Source organism: Colias philodice, chromosome 3, assembly GCF_061535455.1.
Source record: "Colias philodice isolate Cphi_HAF_F1 chromosome 3, ilColPhil1 Martin Lab GWU primary, whole genome shotgun sequence".
NCBI lineage: Eukaryota > Metazoa > Arthropoda > Insecta > Lepidoptera > Pieridae > Colias > Colias philodice.
This window is the reverse complement of record NC_143088.1, coordinates 12,109,368-12,131,075: the sequence shown is the minus strand read 5'-3', so window position 1 is coordinate 12,131,075 and position 21,708 is coordinate 12,109,368. Positions and strand designations below refer to the sequence as shown.

The 21,708-nt window shown below is 32.9% G+C and overlaps 1 protein-coding gene across 1 annotated transcript in view; it reads left to right on the top strand.

Annotated features, from left to right (window-relative positions):
* The window catches only part of LOC149490070 (neuroligin-4, X-linked-like), a 99,694-nt gene that overhangs the window by 27,801 nt on the left and 50,185 nt on the right, over nucleotides 1-21,708 (top strand). The gene's annotated exons all lie outside the window — the stretch shown is intronic.

Genomic DNA, 21,708 nt, shown 5'->3' with positions numbered 1-21,708 from the left:
GAATATTAATTTGGAAGGTGTAAAAGTGGTTTTATTCATTTTTCATTACGGTTAAGTATGCATATATTTAATAAAAACATGTTGTTTTATGATATAAATTGAAAAGGGTGGCTTAATGATAAAAATTTGAAAATTTACGGGGTAATTAAAAAAACAAATTTAATAATGTAGATAAAGAAAAGCTAGTAGTAGATAGAGCCTCTGATTAACTGAATAATTACTACGTAAATTATACAATTAAATAGGAAATTTTTTATTTCAAAGCTGAATAGTGAATATGTAAAAAAAAAATGTTTGCACGTATTTGAAATATGTATTTTGCAAAATGTATTCAATTAATTTGAATTATCCCGTTTTAAATATCTATTTACTAATGTTATAATTTATTAGAATCTAAATCTAATTTCAGAATTAGAGGGTAAATTTGAGCTATTTAAATAGTAAATAAAATAAACTAAGTAATGTGAAACCGAATTTGTAACTCCCAGACTGAAAGCGTAACTTAATTTCGTTATTTGATCATTAAGTTATTTGCTCAAGCTCGGAAAATACTGACGTAAAAGTATCTCACTCGATCTATTTATATAGCAAAGTATACGCCAATCGATAGAGCCGTTTCAATTTGATTAATAAACATGGAACATAGATGCAAATATTATAAAGCTGAAGAGATTGTTTGTTTGAACGCGCTAATCTCAGGAACTACTGGTTCGATTTGAAAAATTCTTCCGGTGTTAGATTTAAATAGCCCATTTATCGAGGAAGGCTATAAGCTCTATATCATCAGGCTAAGACCAACAGGAGCGGAGCAATGCGGGTAATACCTCGGGGCACAGCGACTATAAACATAAGAAATAATTGTTTATCGTTACAAAACGTTGTGAGTGAACAGAAAAATAACCGTTACATATATTTTCCTTATAACGTACTAGTACCTACTATACTTCTTCTCAAGAAAATGTAACTAAAATATGAGATAAACTCAAAGAAAATTACCAACCTATTTTCCCTAGAAGGTAGATACACTAGTTTAACAGTTTTTCATTTGATATAATTCTCTATGATTAAGATAACTGTTAAAAAATCGATAAAGCTACCATAGGCTCTATCCCGGCCGGGGACAGGACGAACACCAAATCATAAACAAGAAATAATTAAAATTAAATTCATTCCAAATTCATTTGCTCATTTGAATCTTGAAAAGTACAAATGGGAATTACTTTTTAATTTATTCGGACAGATCCTCTTTATGTTATTTAAAACACGGTCCATAATTAATCAAATCTTTTTATACAGACCCTTATAATATTTATTTGAACATTTAAAAGCTAAATTATACTTAACTAGCGGTCCGCCCCGGCTTCGCCCGTGGTACATGTTTACGTTTTCTCTACATGAAAACCATCCTCGTACTTCAAGGAATATAATAAAAAAATAATTATCGAAATCGGTTCAGCCGTTCTCGAGTTATGCGCTTACCAACACATTTTGCTATTCATTTTTATATATAAGAAGAAGAAGATTATGCTTTAGATATGGACTAGTGTTAAAATCTGTGGTTAAAATACATAAATTGTAAATCTTTATAAGTAGGTATGTATAAAACAAAGTCGCTTTTTCTGTCTATATTATGCCTATTATCCTTATGATTGCTTACATTTTTAAAACTTCGCAACGGATTTTGATGCGGTTTTTTAAATAGATAGAGTGATTCTAGAGGAAGGTTTTAGTATATACTTAATTTATTAGGTTTTAGACAAAATGGGCGAAGCCGGGGGCTGAATGCTACTTAAGTTGTAAAAGTCGAAATTTAAAAATTGTTATATCAAATAATTAAAGAGTGAATGTCTCTCCAAAACAATTTAATAAATGTTAAAATGATTATAGCAAATCGCTTTCTATAACTAATTGCTTATAAATAAATTATTCTACTATTTGAAACTTATTCTGCTTCTCGCATTGTGTAGTTTGTTAATTGAAATAAATATAAACTATATATTATATAAATAGAAAAAATAAACTCAAGGCCATACATGCCCAGAATATATTTTAACTAGCTGCGACGCGTGGTTTCACCCGCGTGGCTCCCCTCCTGTTGGTCTTAACGTGATGATATAATTATAGCCTATAGCCTTCCTCGATAAATGGGCTATCTAACATCGAAAGAATTTTTCAAATCGGACCAGTAGTTCCTGAGATTAGCGCGTTCAAACAAACAAACAAACTCTTCAGCTTTATAATACATATTAGTATAGATTTTTAAGTCGATTAAAAACCGCCATTTTGAATTCCTAACATATTCTATTTGCAATCGAATGATCCAGCAATTAAACACTAAAATTTATCGCGTCCAATACAATAGATATATCACGATTTAGCCTCAAACATTTGCGCAAATGTTTGACGAATAATCGTATCAGCAAATAATACTAACGTAGGTTTTGGAGCGAAAAGTAGGAATAGTTTGTATTTGAAATATCGCAATTTTTGTAGATTTTAAGCTATTCTTTTTAATATTACTTTTGTCACTACTTTTTGATTTGGAACGTATTGTGTGTTTGTCCTTATATAAAACAGCTGTTTCGTTTTTCTTTATATTAAGATATTTTTAAGCTATTGCATAGCTTTTATCTCAGACTTTGAGCGCGGCGACCGAATGTAAAAATTCCGTAACGAAAAAACCTAACATCCCCTCTCCAACCGGCACAGCGCGGCGTTGCAATGCGATGCAATAACTTTACCGCGGCAGTCCTCGAGTGCCACACGTATTTTTTTTAATTTTTAGTAAGCTCATACTTCAGGCTCTAATTCCTTTAGAGTCTTTGGAGTTCAATAAAATATTTTATCTTCAGGCTTAATTAAATTTAAAAGTTCATATTTACCGTGTATGAAGTAGTTCTGGCATTATTGAATTCCACCTTACCAAACTTCTAAAATTTTGCATTCATAATAAATAATAATTTCCACATAAACCACTTTAACCCAAATAATATCTACGTAATAAATTGTCATTTTAAAAAGCGTTTTCAAAAGAAAATCAGATAAATTAGTTTGAGTTCGGCCTCCCAGATCTTGTGGTAAGTCTATGAATAATAAGGCTCTGACTTCGACTGTCTAAAATTTAATTGGCAACAGTTAATTGGCTGGTCTGAGTTTAGCCAATTACCTGATGCTAATTCCCTTATGACAATAAAGGTTAGGTACAAAGTGGGATCTGAACAAACAAATCCATAGATACTAATTTAATGAATGCGTAAGTCTACCAATATATCCTACTAAAATTATAAATGCGAAAGTTTGTGAGGATGTGTATGTGTGTGTTTGTTTCCCTTTCACGCAAATATTAATGAACCGATTACAATGAAATTAAGCACACATATAGAGGGTAACTTGGATTAACACATATAGTATAGATTTTATGGATTGACACATAGGCGGAAAGCTAGTTTAGTTTGTTATACCTAAATGCGAAGGTCTGTCGATTTGGATGTCTATTGCACGCCTCATAAGCGAAGCGTTGAGGTGGGTACTACTGTCACTTCGCGCAAAACATCTGATTTTTCAAACTTAAAATGTCTTTATGTATCATACATTGCACTTGTAAGATAATACATACACACACATATTAAGAAAAAACACTATTTTTAACGTTCATGATATTTTTGATGTCATTTTTGTTATTTAAACTAGTTAAAAAACAGTTTAAAAAAGTTCTGTCTTGGACGTCCGTGCGTCTGTATGTGCGGATCCTTTTTCTTGTTAACACGATAGCGACCGAAATACTTTACTAATCGAGTCTTTTTTTTTCTCTTACGCTTGAGTATGCTCAGGAATAGAACCCTTTCATTTTTCAGGGTCTGATTCGATGTGGTTTAATTGTTATTAAATAAACAAAAATAATAATTAATAAATATTTATTAAAAAAAAATTATGAGGCGTGCACTTTTGGATTTTCCAAATTATTTTTCACTGTTCTGTTTCTTCTGTTCTCTACTTTGATCTACTTTAATTCTATCTGTTTCTTATTTAGATAAAATTGCATGAAAATAATTGAAGAAACAAGACCAAAAGGCTTCTTTTCTTATAAATATCAACCCCGAAAGCTTTGAAGAAGGGGTGGTCTTAGTCGGAATTTTGACTTGTGAGAGTTTAAAATGTTTGTAATGTTTGAACAAAAAATTTTGACAGAAAAGCTTTGGCTACGTTACTACGCTACGTAGTCAAGTCGATACTACGTTTAAATGATATAAAACATTAGATATTTCTTTTATGATAAATTGATAAAATATGACCTACATAATATCTTAATAACTCTCAATTTTAATAGCAGAAGTTTCGACATAAAACTTTTTTATATTCTTCGAAAAATATTGGCGAAGAATGTTTATTCTATCTCACGGGAGCAATTAGTATATGCAGGCGTATCTGAATTCATAAAATAAATTTGTTTTCGAAGTTCTTGAGACAAGAATCCATTAAAATAAATTTTGTAAATATTGTTATTAACTGCCTACTGAGCCGACAGTCCCGGGTTCGATCCCCGGTCAGGGCAAATATTTGTGTGATGAACTCAATTATTTGTTCTTGGGTCTGGGTGTTATTATCTATATACATATTTACTAAATATTATATTTATCGTCGCTTAGTACCCACAACACAAGCCTTAATTGAGCTTACTGTGGGACTAGGTCGATTTGTGTAATAATGTCCTATAAAATTAATGAATTAATTTATTTATTTATTGTATCGATATCTATTGTAGAGCCATTTTAATAGGCAACATTTGACAGTTCAACAAAATTCAACAACGTAACCTAGTAACCACGACATAGAATAACATGATATTTCGTTTTGTTAGAACTGCACATTTGTTTAACTTTTTTCAATTACGATTACATATTTATAATAATAATGACCGATAGAAGTAATTTTAGGACTTGATTTTACTGATAAACCATTCTAAACATAATGAACAATTTCTGATTTAAAGAACTGACGTCGCTACAATTTTGTGTCAATAAACCTTTTTTCTTTTTAAATACCAGAGACGTTACTCTAAAAATCGAAATCTGACATCTAGAATCGAATGCATTGATTACTTGGGAATAAAAATTATCATAAATTATTGACATGTGTTTCAAGTTCGATTGACAAATGTTTCAAGTCCGTATCGATTAATTCACTTTAATCGATGTTTTTAAGCAGGTTACCACCCTATGAAGATAAAATTGATAGACGTCAAATGTTGCCTATTAAATTGGCTCTACTATAATAACTATGTTATTTTGACAGTTACCAATTTTAATGATAATTGAAGGAATGTATTTATTTTTTTTATGTTGTTAAAATAAAGGAAATATTATTCGTTAAAAATACAAAACAAAACTACTGGGACGATTTTAAATCATTTTTATTCACGAAAATAAACAACATTATTTCTGTATGCCGTATGATCTACAATTATCGTATTTTTATCTTCATCCCAGTCAACCTAAGCAACCGTCTCATATATTAGACACACTTCTTTACACCCGCTTAAGAACGGCCAGTAGAATTATTATTCTTTAAAACGAGAATTTAGTAGAACATTCCAAAATAGTTTATTTTCAATTACCAAGCGTATCACGATACCCTAATATAAATTTTATCAAGTATTATTCATTCGAAAACCACGTAAATATTTGTCAAGCCAAATTACAATTGGTTGCGTGCTGAATACCAGTAAATCTGAAGCATGTAACTCGGCTATTTCCTCAATGATTTTGAATACTTATATTATTCATTTCAAATGTTTGTTCAAACGAGAATGTAATAGCGCTAATTTTGATATAATGGGCACATTAGGGCAGTACGGAGTTCGTTTATATAACACTAGCTTTCCGCCCGCGGCTTCGCCCGCGTTTTCAAAGAAAAACCCGTTCCCGTAGGATTTCCGGGATAAAACCTATCCTATGTCCTTTCTCGGGTATCAAAATATCTCTATACCAAATTTCATGCAAATTGGTTCAGTAGTTAAGGCGTGATTGAGTAACAGACAGACAGACAGAGTTACTTTCGCATTTATAATATTAGTATGGATTTTGCTGTAGTTGGAATTTAAAAGGGAAAGTAAATAGATTGAAATATAATGATATTGAGAGCTTAAACTAACGAACAATTCTGTATGTGTGTGAAAAGGCGGGTCTACACAGACCAAGCAGCCTCGCGAATCAATTTTGCGCGAAGCAGCTCAGTCAGCGTGCACGTGGCTCTACACACACATACACAATTTTCCTGGGCAAAACTAGTTCCAGTAGTTCCAGTTCCTCGAGGCGAGGTTCGCGAGGCTGCTTTTTCTCAAAAAGGAAAACATGTGTGCATCTTGTTTTCATTGTTCTAGCTTTGTGAAACTAGATGGCGTTGGATTAATCAATTGTAAGAATAACTAAACTAGTACCTACTTTCAGCACGAGAATTTCTCATGGGTTATATTTCATTCATATAGATGAATATGTTTAGACATACATTCATTCATCCAGCTATTTTCATAAATTTTCGGGTACCTAGATAATAAATAGTAGGTACCTATCCGATGATAATGTATCTCTATCTCACTAGGTTACCAAAACTTCCAGGTCAAATTGGGCTATTCAAATCGGATGTTGTTGCTTCATTTTTATTACAATTATTTTTTGTTCCAGCGTGTACCCAGTACATTGAATTCGCGCCATTTTTTTAGTACAGCGGCATTGTCTAAAAAATAGTCGGCCCATTTCCCCATTGTTCCGGGACATCGTATTTACAATCTAGATTTCGGTTGAATGACTAAAAATGAACTACATTTTTAGCTGTTTGTTTTACACTTTTTTGTTTGTACAAAAGATTTTTCGACTCGCTCGAGATAATCTGTGACAAATTAATTACGTTGTTGTTTAAAATGTTTTAAATGGGATACAATTTTTTTAAATAATATTGCTGCGATTGTTATATTCTTTAGTTTAAATGCATGTACATTGTACGTGATATTTGTAAATTTTAACTGATGATCGCGTAATTTTCAGAAAAATTGTATCGAATTCGAATTACTCTCGAATCGAATTAACTTCATCAGCGGTACATTTAAAAAATGCAAGTAATAAAGATCATATTTTTTAACAGTGAATACGAAAGCAATTATACCAAGGTAAACAAAAATTTCATATTTAATGTTACGAACAAATAAACGATACCCAATATAATACAACCTACTAATATTTTTTTTAAATATTATGTAGATATAATATAGGCACCAACTTGATTTTTTCATTTAAAACACAGAAATACTCGAAACACAAAACCTCCACTGAACAAGCGTAGAACATTACGTCTCTCCGAATCATTACCCGAAAATCTTCTCTTAACGAATTACCACATTAAACTGATATCTGACCGTTGCATAACCTTATCCGGCGATCCATTAAGAGCCTAAAATCTATCCCCGTCGATACCAAAATGGTCCCCCATTAATATAGAAGGTCGTTAAGCTACGGGCTCGTACGATAGTTTTTCACAGCGCAGATTTCCGAAACAAAAACGTTAAAGCAAAACTTTTTACATGACTGTACTGATGTTAAAGCTTGATACTTTTACATGACTGTACCTACTGGAGTACATTTTTGCGCGACTGTACAGTCTTGGATTTGACGGTAGTTTTAAAGATTCATGGTTTTGTGTTCCATTGTTCTGTTTCGTCATAGTGTCTGCTATTGTATGGGATTTTATGCGATACAATATGATTCATATGAATGCTTTTTTTTTGTTTTGTAGGTTTCGGACAAAAACTGGTTTTACGTTTAAATCTGTTTTTATCAAGAGATATATTATAACACTAATAATTAATATTATTAGTTTACTTTTGAAACACCAACAAGAACAATTTAAAACGAAGTCGTTATTACCAAAATTGTTTTTACTAGACGAATATATAAAAAATGCCATGATTATAAAATGCCATGATTATAATAATATTATTTATTTGAATTCATAAACTTAATGAATATAGCAATATATTGTCTGTACACTATATTTATTAATCCAACAAATTATATGTAGCAATAACACTGGCATGTTACCAACGTTTTTCTTTCAATATTATTGAATGTATAAAATGCGGATTTCCATTTTAAATTTAAAATTCAAATAGAAATTTGCGAGATTGTCGCGTTATTGTTTATACTTCGTTTTAGATTCATTTTCATTTATGTGAATACGATAATGTTTTTATTTCGTTATTATATTTATTGAGGATCGTTTAATATCAAGTTTTAACAGTATTAGCCGTTTTAAAACAAGAGGGATTTATCATTTTCAAGTGTATGCGTAATATTATATGTACTCTTGTTTAAATATTTAAGGGATTATTTTTCAATCCTTGGTTAAAAGTAATATAATATTCGTATATATTTATTATTCGTCGAATAATGTGTATAAAACTACCATTTCAAAAACGTATTCTAATTGCCCGTATTTGACAGTTTACGTGATATTTTAATATTATCGTGTAATACTTTATTGGACGGATAAGTTTTATCCAAGCATTGAAAAATTGAAATTGAAAAATCGCCATGATTTTGGAATTAACTTTGAATCTTAAAAAAATAGATATTACTAAAAAAAGATGATATTAGTCGGTTTTATAGGTAAACTCATTAAATTAAATTTTCATTTTTAACCGACTTCAAAAAATAGGAGGAGGTTATCAATTCGGCCGGTATGTTTTTTTTTATGTATGTACACCGATTACTCCGAGGTTTCTGAACCGATTTACGTGATTCTCTTTTTGTTCGATGCGGGATGGTGTCGAATTGGTCCCATAAAAATTTTATTCGGTTATGCCCAGTAGTTTTAATTTTATGAGCATTTTTGTCTGTATTTGTAAATGTTGCAAGTGCAAGTTTGAAGTCGGTTGTTTTTAACGCAGTTATCACTTGTCGTTTAATTAAATTTGTAAAGCTTTCGAAACATTTATTATTTACTTTTATTTAATCTCCAAATTAACATACATTCTTCAAAAATGCGCCCGTTCGTCACTTTGCTGAGTAAAGACAAATCAAGGACTTACAAATCGCTTTTACTATTTGAGCTTGGAATTAGACCTCTAAATTTAATAACTACGTGACGATCCCGGGATGATTTGCGCATCTCGTTACGTCTGTAGACACAGGGAATGGTGACGCCTTTAAATTATATTCAAGTTACACTTAATAGTTTAAGTCTTGAAGAGAATATAACGCCTCAAAAACACCGGTTAATGTTGCTACTTGCTAATGTTATAAAATATGTGAAAGTGTGTATGTTTGTCCTTCTTTCATGTTGCAACGGAGCGATAGATTTTTGTGTTTGGTGATAGTTAGAAGCTTTCACAATGCAGGCTACTTTTTACTGCGTAATACATTTACCTACATAGTGGGATTAGAAAGTTAGTTTATGGTGATTATACAGGGTGTGCACTGTGCACAGGCGATTTTTCCGTAAGTATTACAGATAACAAAAAACTTTAAACTGATATCGAAAGTACTTAACCTAATGTGTAAAATGGCGGTAATAAATTTTTAAAAATAAATCGAGAAATATAAAAAAAAAATATCTTTAAAGTTTAAACCCTCCCATACATTAAGTATGAAATATGAATATCCCATATCCCATCAAATGTAGGTAACATTTAATATGAAAGATTTTAGCTTTCTTTTTCTCTTTTTGGTTTTCTGCTTTAATTACTTCGCAAATTTGAAGTGACATTTTCCAGACATTTCTGGGAAACATCCGGAAAATCCCCGGGAAATGCTCGGAAAATCCCCGGAAAATGCCTGGGAAATTCCCGGAAAATGTCTGGAAAATCCCGGAAAATAACCGGAAAATACCAGGGAAATGTCTGGAAAATATCAGGAAAATGCGTGGAAATGTCCGGAAAAAGCGTGGAAAATTCCTGGAAAATGCCCGGAAAATGCTCGGAAAATCCCCGGAAAATATCCGGAAAATGCGTGAAAATGTCCAGAAATTATCCGGAAAATGCCTGGAAAATCCCCGGAAAATGCCAGAGAAATATCCGGAAAATGTCTGGGAAATGCGTGGAAAATCCCCGGAAAATGCCAGGGAAATGTCCGGAAAATGTCTGGGAAACATCCGGAAAATCCCCGGGAAATGCTCGGAAAATCCCCGGAAAATGCCTGGGAAATTCCCGGAAAATGTCTGGAAAATCCCGGAAAATAACCGGAAAATGCCAGGGAAATGTCTGGAAAATTTCCGGAAAATGCGTGGAAATGTCCGAAAAAAGCGTGGAAAATGCCTGGAAAATGCCCGGAAAATGCTCGGAAAATGCTCGGAAAATCCCCGGAAAATATCCGGGGATAGTTTATATGCGTGAAAATGTCCGGAAAAAGCGTGGATGCCACTTCAAATTTGCGAAGTAATTAAAGCAGAAAACCAAAAAAGAAAAAGAAAGCTAAAATCTTTCATATTTAATGTATATGGGATATTCATATTTCATACTTAATGTATGGGAGGGTTTAAAGATAATTTTTTTGATATTTCTCGATTTATTTTTAAATATTTATTACCGCCATTTTACTCATTAGGTTAAGTACTTTCGATATCAGTTTAAAGTTTCTTGTTATCTGTAATACTTACGGAAAAATCGCTTGTGCACACTTAACGATTACACCCTATATTTTGATATGTTTAAAAGCTAATACATGAAGAATAATATACATAAATCTAACGTCTACTAATTATTCTGGAGTTATCTTTACTGAAAATTATAAACCTGAAGAGTTTGTTTGTTTGAATGCACTAATCTCAGGAAATACTGGTCCGATTTGAAAAATTCTTTCGGTGTTAGATAGCCCATTTATCGTGGAAGGCTATATGCCATCAAGTTAAGACCAACAGGAGCGTAGAAACGCGGGTAAAACCGCGGGGCACAGCTAGTCTTTAATAATGTGTAGATACGTAATTAACTTCGTCTGTATCACAACTTGAAGTCTTTGTTAAAATATTGTTTGGTAAAGTATTGGTACTTTCGTTTAAGAATCGAGTGGTATTAACGCTTTCACGAGGTTTCTTTTGTAAGGCATACTTGAGTGGACGCTTTATAATGTTAAGAGGGAAAAATCAAGGGTAAAGCGTGTTTAGATTTTAAATATTATGAGACGTAACGGTTATTAAATCGATTATTAAATTGGCACTTTAATAGTTCACGTATTATCCTACTTATATTATAAATATGCGATAGTAAGTGAGGACGGATATTTTACTGTTTCATGAAAAAACAACTGGCTGGATTTATAGAAATATTTAATTTTGCCTGGCATAAATCTAAAGGTGCATTATGTTTTTTTTAACTAAATGAACTGAAATTTGCCACACACATAGAGAGTAACTTGGATTAACACATATGACATTTTTATTCCGAATATCCCACGGGAACGGGAACTATGCGCCATGCGGGTTTTCCTTTAACTACACAGGCGAAGCTGTGGGCCAAAAGCTAGAAGATATTTCTTAATTTTACGTTTTGAATAACTCAAAACAGTCGGTCGTAAAATGATTTGTTTTATAAATTTATAAAGAATAGAAAAAATCCGATCACGAGGCGGGACTCGAACCCGCATCCTTTCGCGCCATTCCGGGGCGGATGCCTGAACAATTCAGCCACTGTGACCCGTGACCCGCCAGAGCAATCGGATTTATTATATTCTTTCAGTTTTATGTGTCTAAGGGACACACCGCGCGCCATCTATTGAGATGATTAACAACTTTCAGTGAATACAATATTGTAACGATGGAACACGACCTTTTTTTGTTGAAATTGATATTTTTTGGTTTTGGTTATGATTTGTTTTGCTAACTCCATTGCTTTGAGCTTTGAGTTACATTAATAAACAGTTAATATTTTATATCTTCTCGTTTTTCTTTATGTCTTCTATCTGCATGGTGTCGTAAACAATATTTATACCAGCATTTACCATATTTGAGATGTATAATTTTTTGATGCATTTTTTCGTAGCATATTATTTTTAAACTAAAAAAAATGATATAATTACTTATTGGTGAAATAATTTTATGATATTAAATTATTAAAGTAAACAATATTAAGATAACTAGTTCCACTTAGGTATTTGAATTATTTCAAAGAAATTAAACATAGCAATGGAGTTGTTTTAGGTACATGTTTTTTATTGCGTATCTTTAAAGGTTGAGTGTATCCCCGAGTTCCTTATTGAAACGTCAATAAAATAAATTTCTCACCGTTTAATAAAATATCATCCAATATTTAAGTAAACAAGAAAAATATTAAAATAACATTTATTACTTACTTATACAATCCAACCGAAGAACGGTCTTTAAGGCCCATTGAAATAGCATACCATTTCTTTTTACGATCACACGCGCATGGGAAAACAATCCATATTTACCTTTTCCATTTAGAGGCAATCTGGTGCGATTGCTCGAACGCAATTAGGCCTAAGGCCCGATTCAGTGCGACGCGGACCGTCCGCACGCGGACTAGGTTTTGCGTCCGTCGCGGATGATTTTGTCGTTCAGTGCGATGCGGATCGGGATCGACTGTTTGCACATTTGACGCAGCCGCCATGACAACGACAGTACTTTACATCCGCTCCGCGTGACTGTTGTCCGCCGAGCACTGAACAAATACATTAGAACCAGGCACCGTCCGCCCGCGGACATCCGCGGCGCGGAGGAGCGGCGCGGAGCGATTTCGACCGCGCGCGGATAGCTCTCCGCGACGCGGACAGCTCCGCGTCGCTCTGAACGCGCTGTAAGGTTTCATACATTTTACCGTCCGTCGCGGACGTCCGCGTAGGTCATCCGCGTCGCACTGAACAGGCCCTAAAATTGTTTCCTTTTCATGTCCTCAAATAGGAAATGGGAGGACGCAATTTGGAGCTATTAACTTCCTCTTAGATACTCTTCATTATTGGAAACTTTCGATCGAAGTATGTTATCGACGTTTTTATGTTTATTGTGAGTAATATTATTGTTAATTAAATATAATTATCTTCTTGAGTACCGTAGGAATAGGACCATACGTTCGTTGGAAAAATTACAATTGTTATATCAATAACAAAAATAGCTTTTTGTAAAGTAAGCGTGATGATGTATGTGCCTATATTCTTCCTCCATAAATGGACTATCTAATAGTGAAATAAAGCGGTCGCGTCGTTACTGAAATTAGCGCGTTCAAGAAAACAAACAAACAAATTCTTCAGCTTTATAATAATAGTAGGCATAGATAATGTGCATAAATTTATAAAATAAAATATGTAGGCAACACATACAACACATATGCAAGTATACTTGTGTTTATAAAATACTAGATTTCCGCCCGCGGCTTCGCCCGCGTTTTCAAAGGAAAACCCGCATAGTTCCCGTTCCCGTGGGATTTCCGGGATAAAACCTATCCTATGTGTTAATCCAAGTTACCCTCTATATGTGTGCTAAATTTCATTGTAATCGGTTCAGTAGTTTTTACGTGAAAGAGTAACAAACATCCATACATCCATACATCCATACATCCATACATCCATACATCCATACAAACTTTCGCCTTTATAATAGTATTAAGACAATGCAATAAAAGCCATAAAAGTAAGCAGCCATATCGCTGAGTGCTTCTCAGGCATTCTAAAGTTATAGGAAAAGATATAAAAACTACAATAGATGAATACAATAGTACAGAATATATTTATAAACACTGAATGGTAGGTATGTGAAATAAATTGTAGTAGGTAGAAAGAAAAATAACAAGGGTACATCTACCTATTACATACCTACACATACCTACATATCCTAAAACGTAGGTATTTATTTATTACTTTATTTATTGCACACATAATATAAGAAACAGAAATACAGAAAGAGCATAAAATAATTTCTTAATTCAAATAGACTTTGGGAAAGCAGTTTCATAGGAAAGCCGGGAAGCAACTCTGTAGTATATTGCACGCCTCATAAGCGAAGCGTTGAGGTGGGTACTACTGTCACTTCGCGCAAAACATCTGATTTTTCAAACTTAAAATGTCTTTATGTATCATACATTGCACTTGTATTTTATAATTTACTAGCTGTGCTCCGCGGTTTCACCCGCGTGGCTGTCCTGTTGGTCTTAGCGTATGATAATATATAGCCTATAGCCTCCCTCGATTAATGGGCTATCTAACACCGAAAGAATTTTTCAAATCGGACCAGTAGTTCCTGAGATTAGCACGTTCAAACAAACAAAGAACTCTTCAGCTTTATAATATTACTAGCTGTTGCCCGCGACTTCGTCCGCGATGCGGTCGTTTTTCGTCATTCGTCGTTTAAAAAAAATACGTGACACTTTATTTTTGAATGTTCTTAATTGTCTCTTATAAAATTTAACTACATTAAAATTGAATACTCTGATAAGAAAATCTTAAAATCATCGAAAATCATAGACATCGAATATCTGAGGAAAACATGAATGAATGTGATTTAAATTCTACATTTCTTAGTAATTAAAATAATAATCTAAATTAAATGTAGATTAACAGTTTGAGCGCGCCATTATAGAATATGTACCTAAGTAATAAATTACGTTAGTTTAGATAGTAACTTTACTAAAAAGACGATGACTTTCTTTCGCGCTCGGTACCACAAACTAAACATGTTTGTGGTACGTGGCCCGCGTCACTTTACCCCCCACGAGTTCCCCTCCGTTGCTATGCGAAAATACATTCGTCGCCCTACTGTAGGAAAAATTGTAATACTGTGGCCTGGGCGTTATAACACGCTCAGGGAATTCCTGAGTGCTGATAGACTTCCGCCTATCGGCATTTATACCAATTTTATATTAATATCACCATCTTGAGGAAAAGCTTCTAATGTCGATTTAAAACGCATATATACGGATTAACCTGATGAATTAACATGTTCTAAAATTGTGAAATGAGTTCAGTTTTAAATTCGAGAAATATTGATTTCTTGTATTCGATTATTCGTCGTAGTCGAATACAAAATATATTTAAAGAAACTTAGGTTGGCCTTCAGGCAAAAGGGATCCTATCAAATGATAAACTTGACCTTGTATCTTAAAAGTAAGAATGAAAGGAGCATCTGGTAATTGTTGAGCACCAAAGGATCATTTAAAACGCAATACTATAAGAGCTAATATTGTCTAAGAACTGTTTAGATTGCACATGTTCCTCTAAAACTTAAAAGTAGTGATTTCTAAGGTTCCGGCGTATCTTCAAACGAAAGCCGACTCCTTACTCCACTTTAAAGCATTACAAAAAGAACATACTACGTTAATATCGCCTATACAGAAGATGATCTGTAATCAATTGTGAGGTTATAAGCAAACCCACTTTTATATTATTTTGTCGGACCACACCACCGAATTTGTAGATTGATCTTCTATGTTTACCTCTAAGTCATTAAGACTGTGTCGAAATCTGTCTGCAGTAAGACGGGCCTCTCGCTATTCGTCCGTTTAAAGAGACCAATAGTTTCAATTCTTAATCTTTCATTAAACAAACTTATTAATCGTTCTTGTCTCAAATAATGGTAATATTCGCGTCCCTACTCTAGTCATTGCTTATGCTCATGTTCATCTTCGAGAGATCGAATAATATTATGGTGCACCCTGTTATTTGTCAAACGGTCTTCATATTGAGTAAAAGTTTCAGAATTCTCGAGATAAAATATGACGATCGTGATCAGCTGTGAGACGTAATTCCCTCTCAGTGAGGGTTTCGGTCACACGGGATAGTACAATATGCCATTTGCGATCAGCTGTGAGACGTTATATATACCCTCTCAGTGAAGGTTTTGGTCTCACAGGATAGTATATGCCGTTCGCGGTCAGCTGTGAGCCGCAATTCTCGTTGTGAAGCGGTTTCAGGTTCGGCATAACACATGTTGTTTTCGGTCAATAGTAAGCCTCTTATCTCTAACGATCCTTGAGAAGTCTTATTTCTCATTTTCTTAACTTTGCTCGAATTTCGATATATAAAGATTTTTTAGGTGGCACTGATGCGGGTGAATAAAAATTAAGTTAAAACGGACTAAGAGTGTTATAATCTCAATCATCATCATCAATACATATAATAAAATTGTGGAAAAGTGATGTCTGTACAATTAAAATATGTAGAAAAAAATTAGCAGGTGTTATTATTATCGAGAAATCGAGAGAAACCATTTTTTTCTCTTAAAAGCTCCCCCCCTCGCACTTCCCGAACTCCGATTGACCGTAATTTATTTTTCCTTACATTTTTATCATATCCTTTTCTAATGGGTTTCATCCTACTGCGATTTTTTTTTGTTTCAAAAATTATCTACCCTGGTGTATAGGTAAATTTTCCACATAAAATGTCCTTTAAATTATGTCGTATTATATTTTTAACCCCCGACGCAAAAAGACTGGTGTTATGTGTTTGACCGCTATGTATTTCTGTGTGTGTGTGTGTGTCTGTCTATGGCACCGTAGCTGGCTAACAGGTAAACCGAATTAGATGCGGTTTTTTTTGTTAGGCAGAATATTTTCCGACGCTGGTTCTTAGATAAAGTGTATCAAAATTGGTTCATCCACTTATTATACCTACATAGGGGTAAAAGTGGGAATGAAAAAAATGAAAGTTATAATTTATTTTTAAAGATCGTCGGGAAGTTTATGAAATTATTTATTCCTTTTTCTATACACTTTTCTTCGTCTCAACGGTTTAGTTACGTGCTCTCTCTCTCTTCAGCCTTTAGTTACGTGCGTGAGACAGGAAAGATCTAATTTGGATTTGTTTCTGGATTTGATAAAAACTGAGTATCGATTAAGCTGATCAGTGGCTACTGGCTACACCATAGATTATTAAAAACATCCGTTTAAGAAAGGAAGGAAATAGAATTTGCTCCTCTCCCCCCCTGGTTCCTAAAAAATAATATGACATAATTTAAAAGAAATTTTACGTAGAATTAGTTAGGCATTTCTTTTTTGATTTTCGATATTATATACTAATCATAATTTTTAATTACAATAATATGTAGTAACTATTTGGTATAGGTTAGGCATTTCATTTCTTGATTTTCTTTAATAAGTTGGTACGTAAGTTTTTTAGCTCAGTTTAGTAAGAAATTTTAATAACAATTCTTTTAATTATTTATGGTAGTACAACAGTACAGTATGGTTGTACGTATTTACTCAATAATTGTATGTTAAGTAGTAATTCAGCATGGGCGTAGCCACGGTGGGGCTGGGTGGGGCGCTTACCCTGGCTTTGATCTGGTAGGTACTAATTGTGAAGGGGAGTGGGCGTGGGCGTGGGATTAGGACTGAACGTGGCATATGGCGTGGGAGTGCGAGTGGGCGCGGGAGTGGGAGCATGAAAATAAAAATGATTTTTTATTGTTGCCCCACCCTGAGCCCATGGTCATAGGTCCCATAGTCACTATTCCACGCGAACGAAGTCGCGGGGACAGCTAGTAGACAAATATAATCAGAAAGCTTTGAACTCCTAAGCTCAACCATAAAAGATAGACATTTATGATGTCGGGAGATATTTTTTATATAATATGGAGAACATTTCTTTCATACTTGATTTCTGTGTAGCTTTAACCATTAAGGTTGCACACGAGACGAAAGCTTAAAAATGGAGTTACTGCTCTGCTCACGAATATGAAAAATAATTGTACCAAGTTTCGTTTAAATCCGTCGAGTAGTTTTTGTTTCTATAACGGTTATACAGACAGACAGACGGACAAACATTTTTGACGTCGATGTCGATCTCTAATCACCTCGTGATAGTTATTTAGGAAATATATTTCATGTGCAGAATTGACCTCTACAGATTTAATATAAGTAGGTATACATATATTTAGATTCCAATTTCCATGTAACGTTAAATTCGACTATATAATAACTAACAGACAACGCAGGTTACTCTCGTTTCCGTAAGTTGAGGCGGCTACATATTCGGTCCTAATAACATGACTTTTTGTGAACGAAACGACAGCGCGGTTTAATTCGATGGCAACACCATCAGAAAAAAGGAAATATTTTTAACTTTGAAAAAATATTATGATTTACACTATTAATACTATTTTAACATTAACACAAAATATAAGACTGTGAGTGTGTAAAAATAAATCCAGCTAGTTTCACATCACACTTATGTTTATAATTAGGTATACGACATGAAAATATATTAATTACCAAGCAATAATCATACAGATAAATACTGAACAAAAGTATTAACAGTCAAAGAATTTTTTACTAACAACATGTAAATGATGAAGGAATAATAATTATCAACGAACTAACCTTTTTGTATTAGAGTCCCGCCTCGTGATCGAATTATTAAAACACGAAGATTTTTAAAAATGTAACCAATGAACACAATCAATATTAGATTAACTGTAATGGTGTCTAGTTTGACTTAAAATAATATACATCTACCCTCACTTTTAAAAATGTAGTATATTCACACGAATTATATAAGCGCACCTTATAGGGAAGGGAAGATTTATTATGGGTTAAAGAGTTAAATAAATAAATAACATAATTATATTTAAATTATTAATTTTTAACATTGTGTTCAGTAGTGATAACATGTAAATTGATTTGATTTTTACGAAATCTCATAGATGGCGCTGAATCAAATTTGTCTTTATAGTACTAAGATTCATTAAACAGTTTCTCTGCCCAAATTACGTAAATGACGTAGTTTTTATAGTGTAAAGCTAGATAATAGCATGGCTTACTCAAAAACAACATTTAAACATGAGTCTTTAGATTGTACGCTGTCGTAGTACACGGAATACGTAAGAAAAGTAAAGGTTCACAGCTCCTCTCCCGGAGGTGATAGCATGATAATATGTTTAAAAAAACCTCACATGACCTGTTAGTAATATTCATGCAAAATTTGAAGTCAATCTATGCAGTACTTTTCGAGATTAGCTCGGACAAACATACAGACAAACAGACAAACAGACAAACAGACAAACAGACAAAAATTCTAAAAACTATATTTTTGGCTTCTATATCGATTATAGATCATGGATTATGTATTCTTTTAAAAAAATATTCAATGTACAGTTTTGACTTTCCTACGATTTTATTATATGTATAGATAGTATAGGTAGATGTCAATAATGATCTTAATATCAAAAGAAATACAATCTGTACAACAAAATCAGCATACCCATTATATCCAAAGATTCATCAATTTGATGGAAAACTTCCAAGTCACTGTTTAATTAACTAATGGATATCGGAAGGAACTTAAATGAAGATAAATATGTTTTTCGTATACAAAAGATAGTAATTAGCAGTTTCTGCCTACGTGGCGACAGTTATTCATGAAGATCTATTAGAGCTTAATTAAAAACAAGATCGAGATAGGGAAGTAGAATCAATAGATGGCGTAGGTTGTTGTAATTTTCCATTGACGTGTAGTGGCTTAAGATAAATTTCTTATTTACTTTTAGGTTATATTTTATTTAGTAGGGGAGCCCAAGAGGGGATACTGGAATTTACTCGAGCGCGTAAACTTTGTACGTTTTAATTTGAATTCGTGAAATTTACAGTTCATCAATTAAAATGTAGATAGTTGTTAAAAGATGAATAAAATAAAGTTTTATTCGGTCTTACCCTTTAAATTATTAAAATTTAATCTAATATGCGTAACATTCCATCAGGTCTAACTCATAGTATTCAATCAAATAATAAATTATTAAACAACAGGAAAACAACATTATGACTATAAAAATTAATATAAAATACATTTAAACTGAATAACATTGAAAAAAATAACAAATCAAGAACCACTGAAAGACAGCTGTTGTAACTAGTTAACACAAAGTCGAATCTTATAAAGAGTTTAATGAGAACTAAAACCTCATCAAGTATCGGACTTGAATTGGTCATTCAACTTAATTAGCCCACTTGTCCAATCGCCTCAGCTTCAGCTTTACTTAGTCTAACTTAGATTATCTAGATTAGATTTCTTCAACTGTCTTCAATTCCAAGCTGAGCAGACTTTTCCACATATATATAATTTATTCCATTATCTATGTCGCAGGCAAATTGTAATATTTCGCCGTTTACAAACGGTCGGCATTTTGTAATATGCCGAAAATTCGTAATCAGAAATTTTTGGTTTGGATAAGGGGGTGGGTTAGGTTAGGTTCGTGTTTTTTAAAACAACACAGAAATAGGAGCCCCACAAAGTGGGGCTCCGTCGGCTCGCGACCGTCAATTTTAGAATTTTGGAAAAAGACGAATTTTCGGCATATTAAAACAGCTAGCCGTAATGTACCTAATACGGCGGATTATACAATCCGACTGCGACATCTATATTCAGAGTTTCCTAAATTTAACAACATAAGTAACTAGAATAATAATTACTTACACCCTTAAGCTAAAATAATTATAACTTATGAGTAACTGAATTAATGTATATATCGGAGGTATCACATAAGTTGTAGTTATTTATAAGCTTAAGTCACGCTTACAAATAGCACTTAAGTTAAGTGATGATTTAAATACCTATAGCTAACAAATGCAAAATAAGAAAGTATCACTATTACATTATAAAAATACTGTTATCTTAAAAAAAATTCTAAAAGCAATTTATTAAATAGCTCTTCTGACTTAAAGCGAAAAGTGAAATAAGTCTAATTCTTTGTTAGTTCGTAAATCTTATAAAATCAAGTAAATATTAATAATTTATAGCTACACAGAAATTGTAACGTGGGTGTGAAGAGGTTTGATTCAAATTGAATTCAAAATAAATACTTAAATACTCGACAAATTAATTCTTCAGAGAGAAGTAAATACGGATGGCAAATTTTAAAGACGTCTGTATGGCTTCTTTACTTTTTATGACGTTAAAACGAACTAAATACGAATCTTCTTCTGTACTTTAATTATAAAGTAGATACGTTTGATTTTTGAAGACATTAAACTCTTAACTACCATTAAAAAGGCTTTATTTAATATATTTTTTTTTCGTCAAACTAAGCGGAGCCGCATCATAAGCATAGCTCTCCTATATCTACAGGGTCCATTTGCTTTGCTAATTTCAAATCTTATTTTTAACTAGAGATATCATATCTATAGAATAACATGCAATTAACAATTTCTCACGAATTACTTTCAGAATATAGATGTTGCCCTCGTACTAGAATATACAATGGTAGAACATTTTTTTTAACTGATCCAGCATTGTCTTATTCATCTAAAATTCAACTCTGCAATGAAGTAACATAAAGTGTATTTAATAGTAGGGTTAAGATAATAGTAATTTATTTCTAAATACACTCTCCTAATTACCGAGAAATAACATTGAAAAATATCCTCTTCGGGAAAAATCCTACATAATATGATTCTACAGTACATTATCTATACATATAATAAAATCGTAGGAAAGTCAAAACTGTACATTGAATATTTTTTTAAAAGAATACATATTCCATGATCTATAATCGATATAGAAGCCAAAAATATAGTTTTTAGAATTTTTGTCTGTTTGTCTGTTTGTCTGTTTGTCTGTTTGTCTGTATGTTTGACCGAGCTAATCTCGAAAAGTACTGCATAGATTTACTTCAAATTTTGCATAAATATTCCTTAGAGGTCGGGTGAGGATAGTTTATACATATTATCATGATATCACCTTCGGGGGAGGAGCTGTGAACCTTTATTTTTCTTACCTATTCTGTGTA